The sequence below is a fragment of the Schistocerca nitens genome, chromosome 4, assembly GCF_023898315.1.
Source record: "Schistocerca nitens isolate TAMUIC-IGC-003100 chromosome 4, iqSchNite1.1, whole genome shotgun sequence".
Taxonomy (NCBI): domain Eukaryota; kingdom Metazoa; phylum Arthropoda; class Insecta; order Orthoptera; family Acrididae; genus Schistocerca; species Schistocerca nitens.
In genome coordinates, this window is record NC_064617.1 from 193793012 (window position 1) to 193814475 (window position 21464).

At 43.0% G+C, this 21464-nt stretch overlaps 1 pseudogene; it reads right to left on the bottom strand.

The window, feature by feature from the left end:
* Window positions 1-18115: 18115 nt before the first annotated feature.
* LOC126254121 (5S ribosomal RNA) lies at window positions 18116-18233 on the bottom strand (annotated as a pseudogene).
* Between the last annotated feature and the right edge of the window lie 3231 nt (window positions 18234-21464).

Sequence of the window (21464 nt, forward strand, 5' to 3'; positions counted from 1 at the left end):
TCACGACAACGGCTGAGAAGTGCAGCTTGGTGCTTTGCCACATTACACCTCTGGCCATGAGCTTTTATTATGCGCAGTATGAATCGAATCTGAATTTCACAATTGGCGGCCTCCCCTTGTCAGTTTTCTAGTCATCTAGGGTCCATGCGGTAGGGTCACGAGCCCTGGCGATGTCGTGCTGTAAGCAAAGGCACTCGCGTCGGTCGTTTGCTGCCATAGTCCATTAACGCCAAATTACGCCACATTGTCCTAACGGATACGTTCGTCATACGTCCGACATTGATATCTGCTGTTATTTCACGCTGTGTTGCTGTTGTTAGCACTGGCAACTCTACGCAGCTGTTCTCGGTCGTTAAGTGAAGACCGTCGACAACTGCGTTGTCCGTGGTGAGAGGTAATGCTTAAAATTTGGTACTCTCGGCACATTCTTACACTGTGGATCACGGAATATTGAATTCTTTAACGATTTACGAAACTGAAAGTCCCATGCGTCTAGCTCCAACTACCATTCCACGTTCAAAGTCTGTTGATTTCCGTCGTGCGGCAATAATCATTCGTAAACATTTTCATATGATTTGCCTAAGTACAGTTGACAGTTCCGCCAATGCACTGCCATTTTATACGTTGTGTACGCGATACTGCAGCCATATGTAGAGGTGCACATCGAAATACCATCACTTTTGTCGCCTTAGTGTATTTGCCTTAGAGTTTTACGCTACTGTTACTTCAGTTTCTCTTACTTTAGTATAGCCAACATTTATTTTCTGTTGCGTTTCGTGTTTGCGGAAGAAGAACTGAATTTTAACGAGATAATTTCAAATCAAATGGTTGAAATGGCTCTGAGCACTATGGGACTTAACTTCTGAGGTCATCAGTCCCCTAGAACTTAGAACTACTTAAACCTAACTAACCTAAGGACAGCACACACATCCATGCCCGAGGCAGGATTCGAACCTGCGACCTTAGCGGTCGCGCGGTTCCAGACTGTAGCGCATAGAACCGCTCGGCCACTTCGGCCGGCAGATAGTTTCACTTTGCACGGCGTTGTTTATTTCTTATAAGTCATACCATGTGATTCGGAATGTGTTAGGAAGATGCATAGCTCTTTCTAGGTTTGCGTTACTGTCCATTCCAAATTGCAACATTTGAAAGAGTACACCTGTAAAGTTGTCCCATTGTTCATCTTTAGCGGAACTTTACCATGTTTCGAAGCAGATATTCCATACAACGGGTATTCTTATAAGTTATCTTGGATAGTTTTTCTGTTACATATTTAGTTTCTTCTACAGTCGTGGTGATCGCTATTAAATCATCATCATAGGCTGAACATTTATTCAATTAGAATTTGAAATCATCAGTTCTTATTTTGGTTGTAATTCACTGTGCTATTCTTGTGAGCAGTTAGTATTGAGGTAAAACAAAGGTGTACGGTGCGTAAAACGCATGCTTCAGTGAGATGCGACGCCTGTACTGGCGACAGTCTCAACGATGAAGAATTGCGCTACACGATGCGTGCCGTTCCCTAGCAACGTTTTGATCCTATGTCGAATGGAGATTGCTTATGTTCGGAGTTTCAGTGAGCTTCCTGAGAATAATACCTGTCACATTACGAAACCTCAAACATTGAGTGACTCACGAGCGCTGTCTGCATGTTTAGGAACTCAAAATCAGAAGACAAAACCCGCGTCACGCGAGATGCTGCTACGTAAACAGGTAAGTGGCCAGTGATCAGTTTTGATTGCTGATCATAATATATCCGCAAGAAGATACTGTGGTGTGGCTTCCGGTATACGTTGTTAGTACTAAAACCTAGACCGCTGACTTAAAATCAGAAGAATGTAGCTTATATTCGATGCATGGTCGTGCTAGCTGCATTTTATAGAAGAAACCAATTCCTTCAAGTTCTATGAGTTAATATACGCGCCGGTAGCGAGCCTTTTGTTTGAGCGCGTTTAGAGAGTTACAGCGCAAAAGCAGCGGGAGACGTATCAGAATAGGCGGCTCGCTGCCGGCCGCGGTGGTCTCGCGGTTCTAGGCGCGCAGTCCGGAACCGTGCGACTGCTACGGTCGCAGGTTCGAATCCTGCCTCGGGCATGGAAGTGTGTGATGTCCTTAGGTTAGTTCGGTTTAAGTAGTTCTAAGTTCTAGGGGACTAATGACCACAGCAGTTGAGTCCCATAGTGCTCAGAGCCATTTGAACCATTTTTTTAGGCGGCTCGCTTTACGGAGCGTGGAGCAGAGCATGGCGATAAAAATTTCCACCACGGCGGTGATAAGTTATTGTCTGGTGGTTCGTGCACGAGTACACCACGTAACGATACAGGCGTAGAGCTTGTGTGTTTGTCCGCTCAATGTTTTTGTTGAAACAATTCGAGCTGGAAGTGATATGTAATCGTGAACATCTACTTTGCGTGTGCTTTCATATGTGAACTGGACCACAAGGATTAAACGCGAGAGTTTTGTCTTTTTGCGATGTAATCTGATCGTCTGGTTAATATTGTGATATCTTAATATGAACTGAGTGGTTGTCACGACTGATAAAACATAATTATGCCCACGATAAACCAGTTTCTAGACTTGTGTGATCTGACTGTGAAAGAGACTCTAGTGTGTATGTAGTACTAGTGTCTGAACATTGCAGCAAATTGAAGTAGCATTCCAAAAGAGAATCATATTATACAAGAACTATGTTGCTTTGAATAGTAAAATAGCACTCATTCCCTCCATGTCGTACTTTACTTCTCAGTTCAACATGCCTTTTTCTAGAGATACTAATCGTACAGGGATTAATGAGCTATCGTTATAAAAGCTTTTTAGCCGGCTTCTGATATTGCATACTGTTTTCGGGCTAAAACTATTTATGACATATTTTAACATAAGAGACATATAACTATCATAGTCAAAATGGCATCATGGATGCCCATATGCTTTTTACTAGGCTAACTTATTAATCACGAATAACAGACTCCCTTTTCATATTATTACGTGTACCATTTTATTTGTTTTCAAGTAATTATTAACTGGATATTTTGTATGCAGCATTGTCAATGATAATAACTATGACTACTGCGGTTATACATTATCTTTGCCCGTCATTCAAGTCGACTTTTCTATACGAATATGCTTTCCGAAATGACAAACATATTTATCACTGTCGCCTTGAATTTTGGTTTACGTATTGCTACTGCAGGCTAACGTGCTTACTGTAATTGAAAATGTTTGTCAAGTTAAAGTCATAAGTTACGTGGCCCTACTGACTGTCCCTCATTTCTGCCCGTCGTACAAGCCGGGAAACCATTTCGAATGCAAAACACTTTTTTGGATACATGGAAATGTATCATGTGACATAAATTCATAATTATTATTATTTCACGTGGTTTGGTTAATTTTTTGAAGCTGTTTTCTCCTCACTCCCACGACTACCCTTATACCAACGATTCCAAATACTGTCAATATTTCAAACTATGAAAGTGCGAAAGTTTAGCACACCCGCAATTAACTAGAGAAAGGGACTTAGGCGACGGTCGTTAAACATTCCCAGCGCTTAGCTGTCCAGGGCAGAGTGACAACTATGCAGATCGATTAGCCACCCCGGAGGTATCGTGAACTTTTATTCTTAACTCCAATATTTCTTCACTTACAATTTTCGTCTGTAGTATTCAAGTACCAATCATTGAGGCCACATGCTAAACCGGATCGCACCTCAGCAGAGGATATTTGTTCCTCCAAAATGCGCTGACAATCATTCCCCTACGAATAGGTTTTTAAACAGGCAGTAAGGAGCGTGGGAAAGAATTCAGGTGTTGCCTGCAGAATGCAGCCGGAGTGTGGACCCAAGACAGGATGCTGCCTCTCTGCTCCAGGCCTTTCCTGATTGATGTCGGATTTTTTTTCTGACAGAATTACATCTTTCCACGTCCATGTTGACCGATTAATGGTCTGTCATTCTGCCCTGGGCACGGCCAATTGTATTCCGTACTTTCAGAAGACAGGAAAATGAGTTTAAACACGTATTCCATTCCTGTAAGACCTCCCTGTAGATGCCCTCATATTTAAACACCCCCCAAGAGTCACTCAATTCCTGTATAGAACATTATTAATCTTGCATACATAGCGCCGTTTATATTACCAGCGACGACTTACTATTGGACGTCATTTTTTTGCAAATATTATTCTTTTGTCCTGGTAATGACAGATACATAACTTTTTGCATTTTGTTGCTTCAATTTGTTTTACAACTAAGTATTCTATGCGTCTTAAAAATTTTGTTTTTTGCTTGTGAAATTGGTTTGGCAGCAATGTGTCGCAGTTTTTTTCAGCCTGGGAATCAAAGATTGTCTCTGTTAGCAAATTACGTATTATGTAAATTATCATTCGCTCCGTAGCAAGTTAGCAAGCTTATTTCGTATGTGATGCTTTTCCTGTAATCACAAGATCACTCACCTAGTGTAACGCTTTGACATCGACTTTTACTGAGGGCTTTTAATAAACGTCTTCTAAGAGCGCAGAGAAAAGTTTTGCTGCTACCAAATCTCCATCCCAGATTTACAGTAAAACGTTCTTATCAAATTGCCGAAAAAAGGGTTCGCCGATAAACGTGAAAATTATCAATCAGGTTGACAGTTCATGTGTGTGACCTGATGACAGAGATATTATGCAGAATAATACAAATAAACATTAAAATTGAACTAGAAAAAAATGACTTTTGTTTCAGGAAGGGAAAAGGTACCAGAGAAGCAACTGTGACATTGCGCTTCGTAATGGAAGTCAGACTGAGGAAATGTCAAAACACTTTCCTCACAGGTTCGAATTCTGCCTCGGGCAGTTAGGTTAGTTAGGTTTAAGTAGTTCTAAGTTCTAGGGGACTGATGACCACAGATGTTAAGTCCCATAGTGTTCAGAGCCATTTTTTTAGTTAAGTCCCATAGTGCTTAGAGCCATTTGAACCATTTGAACTTTCCTCGCATTTTTGAACCTACAGACAGCAACCGATTTTGTAAGTTGGATAAAATGTTCAAAACCCTCATAAGATTGAGGCTGAAGTCAGACAGAGGCAAATTATGTTTACCTTCCACAAAACACCGAGTGAAAGGTCAAGTAAAACAAGTTCTCGTTAAGGACGGCGTAAGAAAAGGCTGCAGATTATCTACATCTACATCTTCATCCACATGGACATCTACTTCTACATGGATTCTGTGCAAATCACATTTACGTCTCTGGCAGAGAGTTCATCGAACCACCTTCAATATAATTCTCTATTATTCCAGTTTCGAACAGCGCGCGGAAAAAACGAACAACTATTTCCTTCATTGCGAGTTCTGATTTCCCTTAACATGATGATCGTTTCCCCGTACGTAGGTCGGCGTCAACAAAATATTTTCGCATTCGGAGGAGAAAATGTGTGTGAATTCCTAAGGGACGAAACTGCTGAGGTCATCGGTCCCTAGACTTACACACTACTTAAACTAACTTATGCTAAGTACAACACACACACACCCATGCCCGAGGGAGGACTCGAACCTCCGGCGGGAGGAGCCGCGCAATCCGTGACATGGCGCCTCAAACCGCGCGGCCTCTCCGCGCGGCTCGGAGGAGAAAGTTGGTGACAGAAATTTCGTGAGAAGTTCCCACTGCAACGAAAATCGCCATTGTTTTAATGATGTTCACCCCAAATTCCATATCACAATTGCTATTCAACATCTACATCGAAGAAGTACTACTGTCTGAACATTGCAGCCAAGTGAAGTAGCATTCCAAAAGAGAATCATATTAAACAAGAACTTTGTTACTGTGAATAGTAAAACAGCACTTATTCCCTCCCTGTCGTACTGTTGTCTTATATATTATTTCTCAGTTCACCATGCCTTTTTCTCGACAAATACTAATCGTACAGGGATGAATGAGCTATCGTTAGAAAGGCTTTTTAGAGGGCTTCTGACATTGCATACTGGTTTTGGGCTAAAACTATTTATGAAAAATTTTAACATAAGACACTTTTAACTATCATAGGCAAAATGGCATCGTCGATGCCCAGCTTCATATATACTTTTTTCGAAGCTAACTTAAGAGAACACTTCCCTCATGGAATAAAACTTCAATGTGAACAGATGCCAATGCTACGGTTCGAAGGCGGAATAGCACTTCAGGCTGGATGTAAGAAAGACCTGGTAGACCATCTGAAAGGAATGGACCGCACACTTAGCACCCAGTGCTAACTGAGGATAAAAACACTAAAGGTGAGGAACAGCAAGAACCATCGCAAAAGTGCTCCTATCGGAACACAAAGCTTATGAATATGACCCTGTTTATTTAAAAGACTCTGACTGAAAAGTGTGGTGCTAGCTACCTCTTTCTACGATCCTCGGCACCTTGAAATATTTTCTGAAAAATTTTCGCATGTGAACATGTTGGTACGTTTTTTTAACATGCAACTCATTTCAAATTCCCGCAACTTCCTCTAACTGTAACTCACTCACAGCCACAAGTCCATTGCTGTAAGTTGCTCATACACATACACTCCCAGCTGCCATTTCTCACTCACTCATCCAGGCCAACTAATTGGCATTATCTCGTTGCGTCTCTCTGTCATTGTCTCCTGTGTCATAGTCACAGTCCCCTTCATTCTGTCCTACTACATCACTCTCCTCTCACTGTCGCTTTATTCCTCTTATTCTCTATTACTGTTAATACACTATCACTACACAGTCAACAAAGTCAGACATTCTACATTCTCTCATTGGGAGAAATGTATTCGTCGTCAAGGAAGCTACGTTAAGATATAAATATGTAGACATTAAGAATAAAGATGCAGAATGTTAATATTGTTTTATTTTAAAAAACTGTGTTTTCACATTAAAAAATCGGAAGCATTACTTTTCAGGGCGCCCTCGCACTTTACCGTACTGGCAGAAGACATTACCATGTGATAGTTAACACATATGTAAGCTACAAGTGAAACACATGTGTGTAAAACACGAAGAACCGGGAAAGCAGCAGACCGAATCATTTGGGACAGGATTCCGGCGCAGCGTAGCCCCGTGAGTCGGACTACAAGTGGCAGTATTTCGTTATCGACGTCTGCAAAGCCATTAATCAGATGATCCGAATACCACGGTAAAAATTCCGCTGCGGCAGCGAAATTAATTACATCGCGACTGGCCACGTGTCTGCTTCCCCACGGACATCCCACAAATCCCTTGGATGACTCAGGGTTGCGCTGACAGCTGAAACGGCAACCACCGCCGCTGTGACCTACATACCACACATCGCTGTACCTGTTGTGCGCTGCTCCATGAATAATTTTGAGCTTCCTGCAGAATACAGACAAATGCCCAGGCACGTTACCCACCTTCTGTAATCTGTGTTTCGTACTCTAATCTTTTATCTTTCTCCACCACGCGCTGGGCAAAATAAAACTGCCCGGATAATATTTCATGCGCCTTCAGACAGGCAAACCAACTTGTACCATCCGCATTCCGAAGCATTTTAAGAGAAGAGGGAAAAAATAGAAACAGAACGCACAACGAAGGAACTATTTGAGCGGGACGGAAATTGGTAGATATGATGTCCATGTATAGACAATCAAATGAGTACAGTTTCAGAAAAATTGAATGCTTTGTTCAAGAGATGAGCTTCACATACTGAGGGAATCAATAACGCAGTGTGCGGCGGGGCGAAGTTTTAATAATTGTTCAATAATGGTTAAAATGGCTCTGAGCACTATGGGACTTAACATCTGAGGTCATCAGTCCCCTAGAACTTAGAACTACTTAAACCTAACTAACCTAAGGACATCACACTCATCCGTGCCCGAGGCAGGATTCCAACCTGCGACTGTAGCGGTCGCGCGGTTCCAGACTGAAGCGCCTAGAACCGCTCGGCCACACCGGCCGGCTAATAATTGTTTGCTAGCACTGAGTGAAGCAGGCTGCAAATTAAAATTCACCTACCTCAGAACGGCGTATGCTCCATGTCCCTTCACTCGACAACGTATATACCTGGTGATCAAAAAGTCAATATAAATTTGAAAACTTAATAAACCACGGAATAATGTAGATAGAGAGGCAAAAATTGACACACATGCTTGGAATGACATGGGGTTTTATTAGAACAAAAAAAAATATTGCTAGACGCGTGAAAGATCTCTTGCGCGCGTCGTTTGGTGATGATCGTGTGCTTGGCCTCCCAGGTCCCCAGACCTCAGTTCGTGCGATTATTGGCTTTGGGGTTACCTGAAGCCGCAAGTGTATCGTGATCGACCGACATCTCTAGGGATGCTGAAAGACAACATCCGACGCCAATGGCTCACCATAACTCCTTACATGCTTTACAGTGCTGTTCACAACATTATTCCTCGACTAAAGCTATTGTTGAGGAATGATGGTGGACATGTTGAGCATTTCCTGTAAAGAACATCGTCTTTGTTTCGTCTTACTTTATTATGCTAATTATTGCTATTCTGATCAGATGAAGAGCCATCTGTCAAACAGTTTTTGAACGTTTGTATTTTTTTGGTTCTAATAAAACCCCATGTCATTCCAAGCATGTGTGTCAATTTGTACCTCTCTATCTACGTTATTCCGTGATTTATTCAGTTTTCAAATTTATACTGACTTTTTGATCACCCGGTACTTACAAGATGATGTAAAAGCAGCGTTGATAAAAAACACCATCTAAAATCTACAATTACAGGGGGCAGGCAACTATAGTAATGAAATAAAGTTCTGTAAAAAGCTGCCATTAAAAAAATTTATCGGGCGGTAAGAAAATGGATTGGCTTCTGGAGAATAATGTACGACATTTCCACACAAAAATGTTTATTTTGTCCTTATAGCCCAAGAAACGGTACTATTCAGTCCACATTTAAACTATTGGCTATTGCCTTCCGGTTCGTGATTCATACATACATTTCACAAGCACAGCAGCAATAAATTTGTCCAAACCTGACCCGAATTAAACCACGTTTTCATAGTAATTAATTCCACCACTAACATGATTTATTACATTCGGTCCTTCTTGTGGATTTCTAAAAAGAAACTGCTCGCCAAAAATGGTCAGTGGTTGAATACTGAAACATGGCATGCAGATACTATGAAGGCCAATATTTCACACTTGAATATCTGTCCAATAGATTTTTGTCACAATCTATGAAATTTCGCCAAGCAGTCCTCAACAGCAACTGCTTTCGACTTAGCTCACCAATATCTCAAACACTAAATAATTCTTCATGTTACACATTATTTTGACTGACACTAGAAACATGACCGTCCGCATTTAAAGCTAGCGAGTGACTTCCTTCTTGCACCCTCACTCCCAGTATAACTATCAGGCAACGAGCGGGAACCGTCTCAATTCTGATTGGCTGATCATACTCGCTACCAATCAAAATGCTCACTCATGATCATACTCGCGCCAAAACTGGCCTGCACCAATCCTTATTTACAGACGCATTTGCGTCAGTCTGACATGCAAATATTAAAGTAATGTTTAATGAACGAAAACGAAAAGGCAATAATTCTGAAAATATTATTTAGATACAGATTTTACTGCAGCTGACTTAATGGCTGCTCTGTTACAATAGCAATCAAACCTAGACATACGTCATCAGCAAAGCGGGTAAATCCCCTAGGATCATTTTCCCGCGACAGGCTTATGTAACTCTAGCAGGTTACTTAAGACGGTATATCATGCAACATTTAAATCTGACAAATGTCCCACGTACACACTCTCATTTACTCACATTTATTCCCACAACAATATTAGACATAAATAATAATTTTGTCTGATTTTTATATTACGAAAACGAAAAATAATTAAAGTTTTAATATGAAAATCTCAGTTAATTAATTATGCACACTGTGGAGTTCTGTTTATAATTTCCAACTATACCAAAAGATAATCTATTATATTTCCTAACTGAATTTAGTTCCCTAAGCGTCGGCTTTTGACTTTTTTAGCAATTTTTTTTATCTCCGAAACTATGATAGTTACAATGTTGAAATTTTTTATACAATCTTCTCCCCAATAACAAAAGGTTGTGTACCGATTTTGAAAATGATTGAATAATATTTAATATTATTTATTTAGGTTCATAGGTGGCATAAATATACGGTTCCAGTAAGAGACATTGAATAGTTTTCCCACGGCAGCCAGTGACCCGCTCGTGTGTCTCCCGGTTAGGCCGCTAGATGTCAGTCCCCGAAGTTACATGCAGCAAGCTATCCTAAAACAAACGTTCGGTCGGAACAACATGCGACGCTACAAGTGGTCCATATCTGATCCTCATGCAAGCAGTTATTCGGCTTAGTTCTGATTGATGGAGTTGTTGAATGTCCTCCTGAGGGATATCATGAGAAATTTAGTTCAATTGGCGCGTTAGATCTTCAAACTCCCGAGCTGATTGAAGGGTCCTGTCCATAATTCTTCAAATTTCTCAACTGGGGAGAGATCCGCTGCCCTTGTTGGCCAAGGCAGGGATTCGCATGCACGATGACAAGCAGCAGAAACTCTTGTCGTGTGCATGTGGGCATTATCTTGCTGAAATATAAGCCCAGGATGACTCATCATGAAGGGCAACAAAAGACCATCACTCCTGGTTGTCGTCCGCAGCTCGTGGTCGTGAGGTAGCGTTCTCGCTTCCCACGCCCGGGTTCCCGGGTTCGATTCCCGGCGGGGTCAGGGATTTTCTCTGCCTCGTGATGACTGGGTGTTGTGTGATGTCCTTAGGTTAGTTAGATTTAAGTAGTTCTAAGTTCTAGGGGACTGATGACCATAGATGTTAAGTCCCATAGTGCTCAGAGCCATTTGAGCCATTTGAACTCCTGGGTGGCGACCAGTATGGCGGGCGACAGTCACACTGGGATCCCACCGCTGTTCAGGACGTTTCGAGAAACGTTTTCGGCCTGGAATCTCACTGACTGGAACATTATTGTCTCCAGTTATTAGTACCGCTTCGAACTTAGTACTGATAATCAGCGACGACGTATCTAGAGATGCCCTGGTCAGTCTGTGTGTCGCATGCCATATGGCCCGATCGGGAGTGATGGTCTGGTGTACCATTTCTTTCCATAGCAGGACCCCTTTGATTTTCATCCGCCTCACCCTTACAGCAAAGTGGTAGCTTGACGATATTCTACGCCTCGTTCTGTTGCCCTTCATGGCAAGCTATCCTGGGTTTACATTTCGGCAAGATAACGCCCACCCGCACAGGGCGAGAGTTTCTACTGCCTGCCTTCCTGCTTTCCAAACCCCACCTTGGCCAGAAAGGTCACCGGATCTCTCCCCAGTTGAGAACGTTTGGCGCATTAAAGGGCAATGCCCTTCAGACTTCCCGTGATTTTGAAGGTCTAACGCACCAATTGGACAGAATTTGGCAGAATGCCCCTCAAGACGACACCCAACAACTCCATCAATCAAAGCCTAGAAGAACAACTGTTTGTGTATGTGTCAGATGTGGATCGAAGTGTTACTGACTTGCTCAATTTGGCTCTTTCTCTTGGATAAATCGTCCACTTTTTCTGAAGTTGTATCCCTTTGTATGTCTGCACATGTACATAATATCTACTGACTTTCGTCCCATTCGAATAATTCCTTCGTGGTACGTCGGTGGCTGCTTTTTTTTTTTTTTTTGTTTAATGTATTATCAGGGCCGGTTTTGTTTTTCCAAATACTTCTTTCTTCACTTATTATTTTTAGCTTTTCTTCATTTGATACGGCATCTGCCCACTTAATTTTTAACATTCGTCGACAGCACTACATTTCATATTCTTCCACTTCCTATCTTCCAGATTTTAGACCAAGATTTCACTTCTGTACAATGCTCTGCTCCATACGTACACTGTCAGGAATTTTTTGGCTGCTGCTAGCTTTGTAAATTGAGCGTCAAAATGTCCAACGCCTCAACGCCCAGCTATTCTACGCATAGGCAGTTACACTGATGCAGCAATTGTGGAATTCTTTCATTCATGTTGAAAAAATAAAATAAATATCCAACTACTGCATAAGCTGAAAGATCTCTCCTCTCTTTCTTAATCTGTGTACTCTTAGTAACAATAGAATACCGTTCGATATTTTAATATATAACGGGCGCTCAAAAAGAAACGAGCCGGAGGCATAATTACAAAACCCAGTACCAGTATTTTAGAAGTATTGCCCGTGGTTGTTGAGACACTTGTTCCACTGTGACACAAGGCGGTGAATGGCTGTCTCATAAAATACCCGGGGCTGCGATGTTAACCAGTTCCGCACGTAGCTGGACGTCGTCGTCAGAGGTGAATCGTTTGCCCCTCAGAGCCTTTTTAAGGAGACAAAAAATGGCGTAATTACAAGGAAAGATGTCCGGACTGTATGGAGGGTGGCCGAGAACCTACCATTTGAATTTCTGCAAGATTGCCGCGACAGTGTTGCCCGTATGAGGCTTTGCACTGTCGTGGAGCAGAATGACCCCAGGGGTGAGATTGCCTCGTCGTTTTGATTTGATCGCCTGGCGAAGGATGGTCAGGGTTTGCGAGTAACGCTGGACATTCACTGTTGTCCCGTGCTGCAGGAAGTGAATCAGAAGAAGGCCATCTTGGTCAAAGAAGAGGGGCAAACGATTCACCTGGGACGACGACGTCCAGCTGTGCGTGCGGAACTGGTTAACATCGCAGCCCCAGGAATTTCATGAGACAGCCATTCACCGCCTTGTGTCGCAGTGGGACAAGTGTCTCAACAGCCAGGGTCAATACTTCTAACATACAGGTACTGGTTTCTATAATTATGCCTCCGGCTCGTTTCTCTTTGAACACCCCTTATACAAGTATTATAGTATCTGTTACTTGCAGCTGCAATCGAGCATCAGTAGTTTTGTTGGTAAGATGGGCGTGGGCAGGAGCATGTATCTGTGCAGTGTGCTGTTAAGTAGCTCTACTGTATGCAGTGTGTACATTATGCAGCATGTTTAATAATTTTAATGATGGGTTATGTTCACTGATGTAAAAAAAGAAGTTGCATTCCCTGCTTCTTTCTCTTTGGGGTAAATTTTCCTCTTTTTTGTTTTTTTAATTTCCTAAGTAGCTGATGTTCTTCCTCAGGGTTCAAGCTATCTCCATATCAATTTTCATCGAAATCGATTCATCGATTAACAGTGAAAACGTAACATACAGTTCCTTTGGCACTTGTAATGCTGTCATATTATAGTACAGAAGTATGGATTAAACACGCTGAGGACTGTTCTAGCATTCTATTCATTACGTTCAATCGTATTATGTATACAGAGCATCCAATAAAAGCATTTCCACAAACTGATAAAGTACAAAAATCGGTGAGTAAATCACTGTTTCAAAGAGTGAATATTCTTCCCTAATTCGTATAACACTCTTTTAATCAATATTTTGTACTACACACTTCTTAAAGTAGGCTATATTTTTCCTCAGCGTTCAGGCTACCTCCTTAACAAAATTAATCAAAATCGGTTCAGTAAATTAGTCGTGAAAAGGTAACAAACAAATACACTTACGCATTTACAGTACAGTACTGTTACTAGGTTCGCGCTTTCTCTACAAAACTTCATAATTAAAAAAATCGTCAGATTTTTTGTGAAGTTATTTTTTAGAGCAAAACGTAATACACCCTATTTACTGCATATTATTCTGAGCCTTATTCAAATGCACGTCAAATATATATTTTATTTCTTCTTTTCAGAGATATCATTTCACAAAACATTTGGCAGTTAATTTTTTTTATCCCTCAGCTCCATATGGACACAAGTAATCAGCTCTTTTCCTTAAGAAGGCTTTCTTCGCCAGAAGAGCCGGCCGCGGTGGCCGTGCGGTTCTAGGCGCTCCAGTTCGGAGCCGCGCTGCTGCTACGGTCGCAGGTTCGAATCCTGCCTCGGGCATGGGTGTGTGTGATGTCCTTAGGTTAGTTAGGTTTAAGTAGTTCTAGGGGACTGATGACCACATCATTTGAGTCCCATAGTGCTCAGAACCATTTGAACCATTTTTTTTTCGCCAGAGGCAGTCTATTTATGAAGTCTTCCTTGATTCGACCGTCCTCTGTACTCTTGCTTCCTGGATAATATATCTCACCGACACTACTACCACTTATTCTCCACCCCTGTTCCTTAAAGAGTCGTACTCGATTATAAAAATAAAAAAAATCTTCAAACGTCTCTTTACTTAGAAACGAGTTTGGTCAAATGGTTCAAATGGCTCTGAGCACTATGGGACTTAACATCTGAGGTCATCAGCCCCCTAGAAGTTAGAACAACTTAAACGTAACTAACCGAAGGACACCACACACATCCATGCCCTAGGCAGGATTCGAACCTGCGGCCGCAGAGGTTGCGCGGTTCCGGACTGAAGCGCCTAGAACCACTCGGCCACAGGACCAGCAAACGAATTTGTTGAAAGTTGTTAAATGCTCTCATTATCAAACACGGGATGAGTATATCCTCGATCATTTCTCTCCGTTTTAAGAAAACCTACTTTTTAATGCATCGTAGTGTTCATCAAATCATATCGCTTGAACTATGTGTCGAACAAAGACATAAATTTGTTGGTACATTCCGTGGTATGTTTGAATACTGTCTGCAAAATGTCTTGCCTGATGCTGACGTTTTGCGAATAAACGGCGAAAACGTTGTAGCGCTAAACTTTGTTTAGCGAGAAAAAATTTCGTAAAATTTCAAATTATGTGTAAAGCTTGTTGGAAGTGGCTAAATGCTCTCCTTCTCACTTATTTTCAAATACTGAATATATTTCTTACTGTGTTAAACCTTTAATGTAAGACTGTTGGTGTTAATCAGTAAATTACAACAGAATTTTAAATTTTTAAATTCAGTGAAACATTGAAAATCAAATATCTGTTGCCACTGAAAGCTCGTATATAGGCAACCTGCAATTCAGCTTGGGTGACCATTGCGAATATTTGATGATACATAGTGAGGCGACAAAAGTAATGGGACAAAGGTGGCGGAATAACCGCGTACAGAAGATATCAAACCCATTGTCAGAGCTGTTATTTCCACTCAGATGATTCACGTGGAAAGGTTTCCGACGTGAATATGAACGCACGACGGGAATTAACATACCTTGAACGTGGAATGGAAGTTGGAGCTAAGTGCATGGGATATCCATTTCGAAACTCGATAGGGAATCCAGTATTTCGAGACCCACAGAGTCAAGAGTGTGTCGAGAATACCGAATCTCAGGCATTACCTCTCACCAGGGACGAAGCGGTGGCCGACAGCCTTCACTTAACGACCGAGAGCAGCGGCGTTTGCGTAGTGCTGTCAGCAATAACAGGCAAGCAACACTGCGCGAAATAACTGCAGGAATCAATGTGGGACGTACCAGGGGCGTATCCGTTAGAAAAGTGTGGTGAATTTTGACGTTAATGGGCTATGACAGCAGACGACAGACGCTAGTGCTTCTGCAAACAGCACGACATCCCCTGCAGCACCTCTGCTGGGCTCGTGACCATATCGGTTGGACTCTAGACGAATGGAAAACCATGGGCTGGTCAGATGGGCACTGACTTCAGTTGATATGAGCTGATGGTAGGGATCGAGTGTGACGCAGAGGCCACGAAGCCATGGGCCCAAGTTGTCAACAAGGCACTGTGCAAGCTGGTGCTGGCTCCATAGTGGTGTGGTCTGTGTTTACATGAAATTGACTGGGTCCTCTTGTTCAACTGTATAGAATATAGATAATTGACTGGAAATGGTCATGTTCGACGACCTGGAGAGTATTTGTACCCATTCATGAATTTAAAGTACCCAAACAAAGATGTAACTTTTATGGATGACAATAAACCATGTCATTGGGTCGCAATCTTTCGCGATTAGTTTGCAGAACGTTCTGGGCAATTCAAGCGACTAATTTGACCACCAGATCGCCCGACACGAATCCCACAGAACATCTGTTCGTCCACAAAACCCTACGTCGGCAACATTTTCGCATTTATGGACGGCGGTAGGGGCACCATGGCTCATTATTTCTCCAGTGGACTTCCAACAACATGTTGAGTCAACGCCACGTCGAGGCTGCGCCTTGAGAAAGGAAGTCCGCCACGGTATTAAGAGGTATCCCATGACTTCTGTCACCACAGTGTAGGTATTTCACTAAGGCATCATTCCCAGTTTCGGTGTTAAGCAAGTCGTTCTTCTCCGTTCTACTACTCTTCTTCAGTTTCATCTTAGCTCTGTTTGTCCTCAAACCATCCCCAGTGGTTTGTATGTTGTCTTTTCCTACCGACAGGGCCACGTAGTTTTCCTTGCTCCCAGTCCAGAATATTGCGTGCAAGTGTGGCACGAGACATATACACATGCTGGCTATCACCATGCTTAAGACCAAAAGCTTCAAAAGGAAAATCTCATAAGAGTACGTCACACACAATACTATCTGACATGCGACATAATGCTCCAAGCAACGCTGGACTGCGCGCGCTCAAGTTATCACCTCCGCATTAGCCAAGTCCGTCATATTATGATGTAAATTAGTTCAGTTTGCCACCCCGCTGCGGAGGTACAGAGCCATGCCTTGATGGGAAGAAGAGTGGCTGGAGGTGACAGACAATAATCTGCGTCTAGTAGTGTCCACAACACCGCCGTGGCGTACCTCCTCCCAGCCACGCAGGTGGGACGAGGTCCTCCTTACTCGTTGTCGCAAACGCCACAGACTTTGACGCATGGCTTCTTGCTCCGGCAAGAGGACCCTGCAATCTGTGGTGCGCGTGGGGTACGTATCACAATGTGCCACATTTCACTGAATTCTATTTTATTTTCGAGCCCAAGGACGGCAGCTCATTTGCCGACAGATTTGCCCCCTATTTTAACTGACTCACAAACGAAAGTGCTACGACTTTTAAAATTTTGTGAACTGTCCATCTTTTTCCCTGAAGTTCTACAGCTACCTGTACATACATACTCCGAAATCCACCATACGGTGCGTGGCGGAGGGTACTTCGTACCACAACTAGCATCTTCTCTCCCTGTTCCCGTCCCAAACAGAACGAGGGAAAAAAGACTGCCTATATGCCTCTGTACGAGCCCTAATCTCTCTTATCTTATCTTTGTGGTCTTTCCGCGAAATGTAAGTTGGCGGCAGTAAAATTGTACTGCAGTCAGCCTCAAATGCTGGTTCTCTAAATTTCCTCGGTAGCGATTCACGAAAAGAACGCCTCCTTTTCTCTAGAGACTCTCACCCGAGTTCCTGGAGCATTTCCGTAACACTCGCGTGATGATCAAACCTACCAGTGACAAATCTAGCAGCTCGCCTCTGAACTGCTTCTATGTCCTCCCTCAATCCCACCTGATAGGGATCCAAAACGCACGAGCAGTACTCAAGAGTAGGTCGTATTAGTGTTTTATAAGCGGTCTCCTTTACAGATGAACCACATCTTCCCAAAATTCTACCAATGAACCGAGGACAACTATCCGCCTTCCCCACAACTGTCATTACATGCTTGTCCCACTTCATATCGCTCTGCAATGTTACGCCCAAATATTTAATCGACGTGACTATGCTGAGCGCTACACTACTAATTCAAACATTACGGGGTTCTTTTTCCTATTCATCTGCATTAATTTACATTTATCTATATTTAGAGTTAGCTGCCATTCTTTACACCAATCAGAAGTCCGGCCAAGTCATTTTGTATTCTCCTGCAGTCAATCAACGACGACACCTTCCCGTACACCACAGCATCAGCAAACAGCCGCACATTGCTATCCACCCTTCCCAAGAGATCATTTATGTAGACAGAAAACAACAGCGGACCTACCACACTTCCCTGGGGCACTCTAGATGATACCGTCACCTCCGATGAACACTCACCATCGAGGACAACGCTTTTAATGTTTTATCAGATGGGTGGATTATCCATGTTTTTGGTAAATGGCCAGCCAACCATAATTTCTGGTGATTATGAAAACTAAAGAGGCCATGAAGGCCCAACGGTACCGACCGGCCGCCGTGTCATCCTCAGCCCACAGGTGTCACTGGATGTGGATATGGAGGGGAATGTGGTCAGCACACCGCTCTCCCGGCCGTATGTCAGTTTCCGAGACCGGATCCGCCACTTCTCAATCAAGTAGCTCCTCAGTTTGCCTCACAAGGGCTGAGTGCACACCGCTTGCCAACAGCGCTCGGCAGACCGGATGGTCACCCATCCAAGTCCTAGCCCAGCCCGACAGCGTTTAACTTCGGTGATTTGACGGGAACCGGTGTTACCACTGCGGCAAGGCTGTTGTCTTCCTGTGATTGTACACTGACGGAAAAAAGTCTCATCACCAAGAAGTAGTTGTGCGACGTAAACCAAAGTTGGTAGGCGTGTTCCTACATCTGAAAGATGATGTCTAATCAAATTTCGCGTAACTCACATGAGAATGGCGCTAGTAACGCCACTACGAGGATGCAGATCAGGTTCGCTTTAAATACACATTGTATGGGTCGTCAGCGTTAGCTACCTTCGATGTTGCACATGGTGAGTTGATGTTAGTCAACAATCCCTTTCAGGTTACAAAGACGTCATTATCAACACCTCACCGAATTTGAACGAGTTCGTGTAATATGGCTACAAGAAGCTGGATGTCCCTTCTGCGATACTGCAGGAATACTCGGCAGATTCCTGCCACTGTACGTGAATGCTAGCAGCGGTGCCCAAGAGAATGTGCGGTCTCAAGAAGACCGGTCTCCGGACGGTCACGTGGCACTATCGAGAGGGAAGACCGTCGTGTTTGGCGTCCAGCTCTGGCGCATTGTATTGCTTCTGCAGCACGAATCTGAGCAGCAGTTGACACCACAGTGACACAACAAACTGTCAAAAATCGGTTACTTCAAGGAAAGCTCCGAGCCATACACCCTGCAGCGTGCGTTCCATTGATCCAAAACCACCGCCATTTGCGACTTCAGTAGAGCCAAGCGAGAGTTCATTGGAGGACTGGATGGAGATCTGTTGTGTTTTCTGATGAAACATGATTCTGCCTCGGCGCCAGTAATGGCCGTGTGTAGGACAGAAGGAGCCCAGTTCAGGGCTTGGTACCAGCGTGCCTGCGTGCTTGATACAGTGGACGTCAATCTGGTTATGCAACCCGTGATGCTGCTATTCATGAACAGCATTCCAAGGTTTTTTCCAACAGGATAACACTCGTCCACATACCGCTGTTGTAACCTAACGTGCTCTGCAGAGCGTCCGAAAAGTTCCAGACTATAGCATCCCATTTAAAAAAAGAACAAAGTTGACCTTCATATCTCTGAAGCGACCCCACCTAGCAACAAAACCCAACGTCATATATAGGCCACCGTTGTCCCATGCAACTTTGTCCCACAAATTTTTCAGCTCCTATAATACTTTCGTAGTTATTCTTGGTGGCAATGGATAGTGACTCACCCTGTATGAGAAAGTCTTTTTTCTGGGTTGAAATGTCAGATGCCTGGATGGTCAGCAAAAACAGCAGTGCTAGTTTGAAATACCTTCAATTAAAGCTCGATAAATAGCGTTCCCCAAACATCACTTCCCGCTTGACCGAGCGAGGTGGCGCAGTGATTAACACACTGGACTCGCATTCTGGAGGACGACGGTTCAAAACCGCGTCCGGCCATCCTGATTTAGGTTATTCATCATTTCCTTAAATCGCTTCAGGTAAATGCCGGGATTATTCCTGTGAAAGGGCACGGCCGACTTCCTTCTGCATCCTTCTCTACTCCTACTCCGATTGGACTCATGACCTCGCTGTTTGGTCCCCTCCCCCAAATCAACCAACCAACCTTCCCTTTGCCATTTCCACTTCAACCAATGTCTGTCGAAGAAAATACAAGAACTGGGATTTATGGACAAATAGAGGGATTGTTTTGCCGCATGTGAGCCCCAGTGGAACATCTTTCACCAGTGTTGATGAAGCGTGGATGCGGATAATGCAGTAAATTCCCAGTGGAGAAAAGGTCATGAAATTCGCTGTCTATACGGTCAGTAAATGGGTGGAAAATACTAACATACCAATTGAAATATGGAATCATTTTAACCAGTGTTACAATACCACGAATACTATCGAAGGTTCGCACAGCAGACTAAACTCCTCTAATATATATATATATATATATATATATATATATATATATATGATGTGTCGACAGAAGTGCCGACACAGTGTGAATTGAGGGGACTGCGAAGGTTCGCACAGCAGACTAAACTCCTCTAAAATATATATATATATATATATATATATATATATATATATGATGTGTCGACAGAAGTGCCGACACAGTGTGAATTGAGGGGACTGCAATGCACGCTATAAACACACGAAGGATGGCGTGAGGTCTGAAACAGGATACGTAATGAATGCTATAAAGAAAAGTACGTAGCTTCTGGAATACTTAACTTTAATCCATCCTTGTTGTATACATCGTTCTTGATGAGACATGCTTTATACGATAAGTATCAATTCCTATGTAAGGCTAATGGCGCCTTGCTAGGTCGTAGCCATGGACTTAGCTGAAGGCTATTCTAACTATCTGCTCGGCAAAGGAGCGCGGCTTCGTCAGTGTAGTCGCTAGCAAAGTCGTCCGTACAACTGGGGCGAGTACTAGTAAGTCTCTCGAGACCTGCCGTGTGGTGGCGCTCGGTCTGCGATCACTGACAGTGGCGACACGCGGGTCCGACATGTACTAATGGACCGCGGCCGATTTAAAGCTACCACCTAGCAAGTGTGGTGTCTGGCGGTGACACCACAATATATATATCCCAACGTATATTTTCTGAAACATAAGCTATAAGCTGAAGGAGGAAACAGTAAATGCTATATCTGAAACTATCTGACAACCCCTTTCTAGACCAGGTATTAATTTTGTCGATTCTTTATTAGAAACGAAAACAAAAAATTAATTGTGTTCGTGGTAAAGTATCGAAAAAAATTAAATTTCCATGTCTTCGTGGAAACAACTTTGAAATTATTAAACACTCGTACATAGAAATATATATAATGTTCAGATGTATAAGTACAGTATCCAAACTAAGAGACATGATACTGGACAGTCTCCATATGCTGTGAGCAACTGCTTCGTGCATCTACAACGCGATTTTGTAACCGTCACTATGGGAATGCCTCTTCATAGCTCTCTAGAAGGCTGTCGTTTTCGCCTACATCCGTTTGCGCTTCGTTCTTGAAAGCTGTCATAAGTGTTGCCAGACATCAGGTATTTCCTTAAGTTCACTCGATTATAGGAGTGTCTTAGTAGTAAAGAATATACGAACACACTTCAAAAGTTCTAGGCGCTACAGTCTGGAACCGCGCGACCACTACGGTCGCAGGTTCGAATCCTGCCTCGGGCATGGGTGTGTGTGATGTCCTTAGGTTAGTTAGGTTTAAGTAGTTCTATGTTCTAGGGGACTGATGACCTCAGAAGTTAAGTCCCATAGTGCTCAGAACCATTTGAACCACGTCAAAAAAATTTTGCGTCACCCTGGTCCCCAGAACTCCTGAA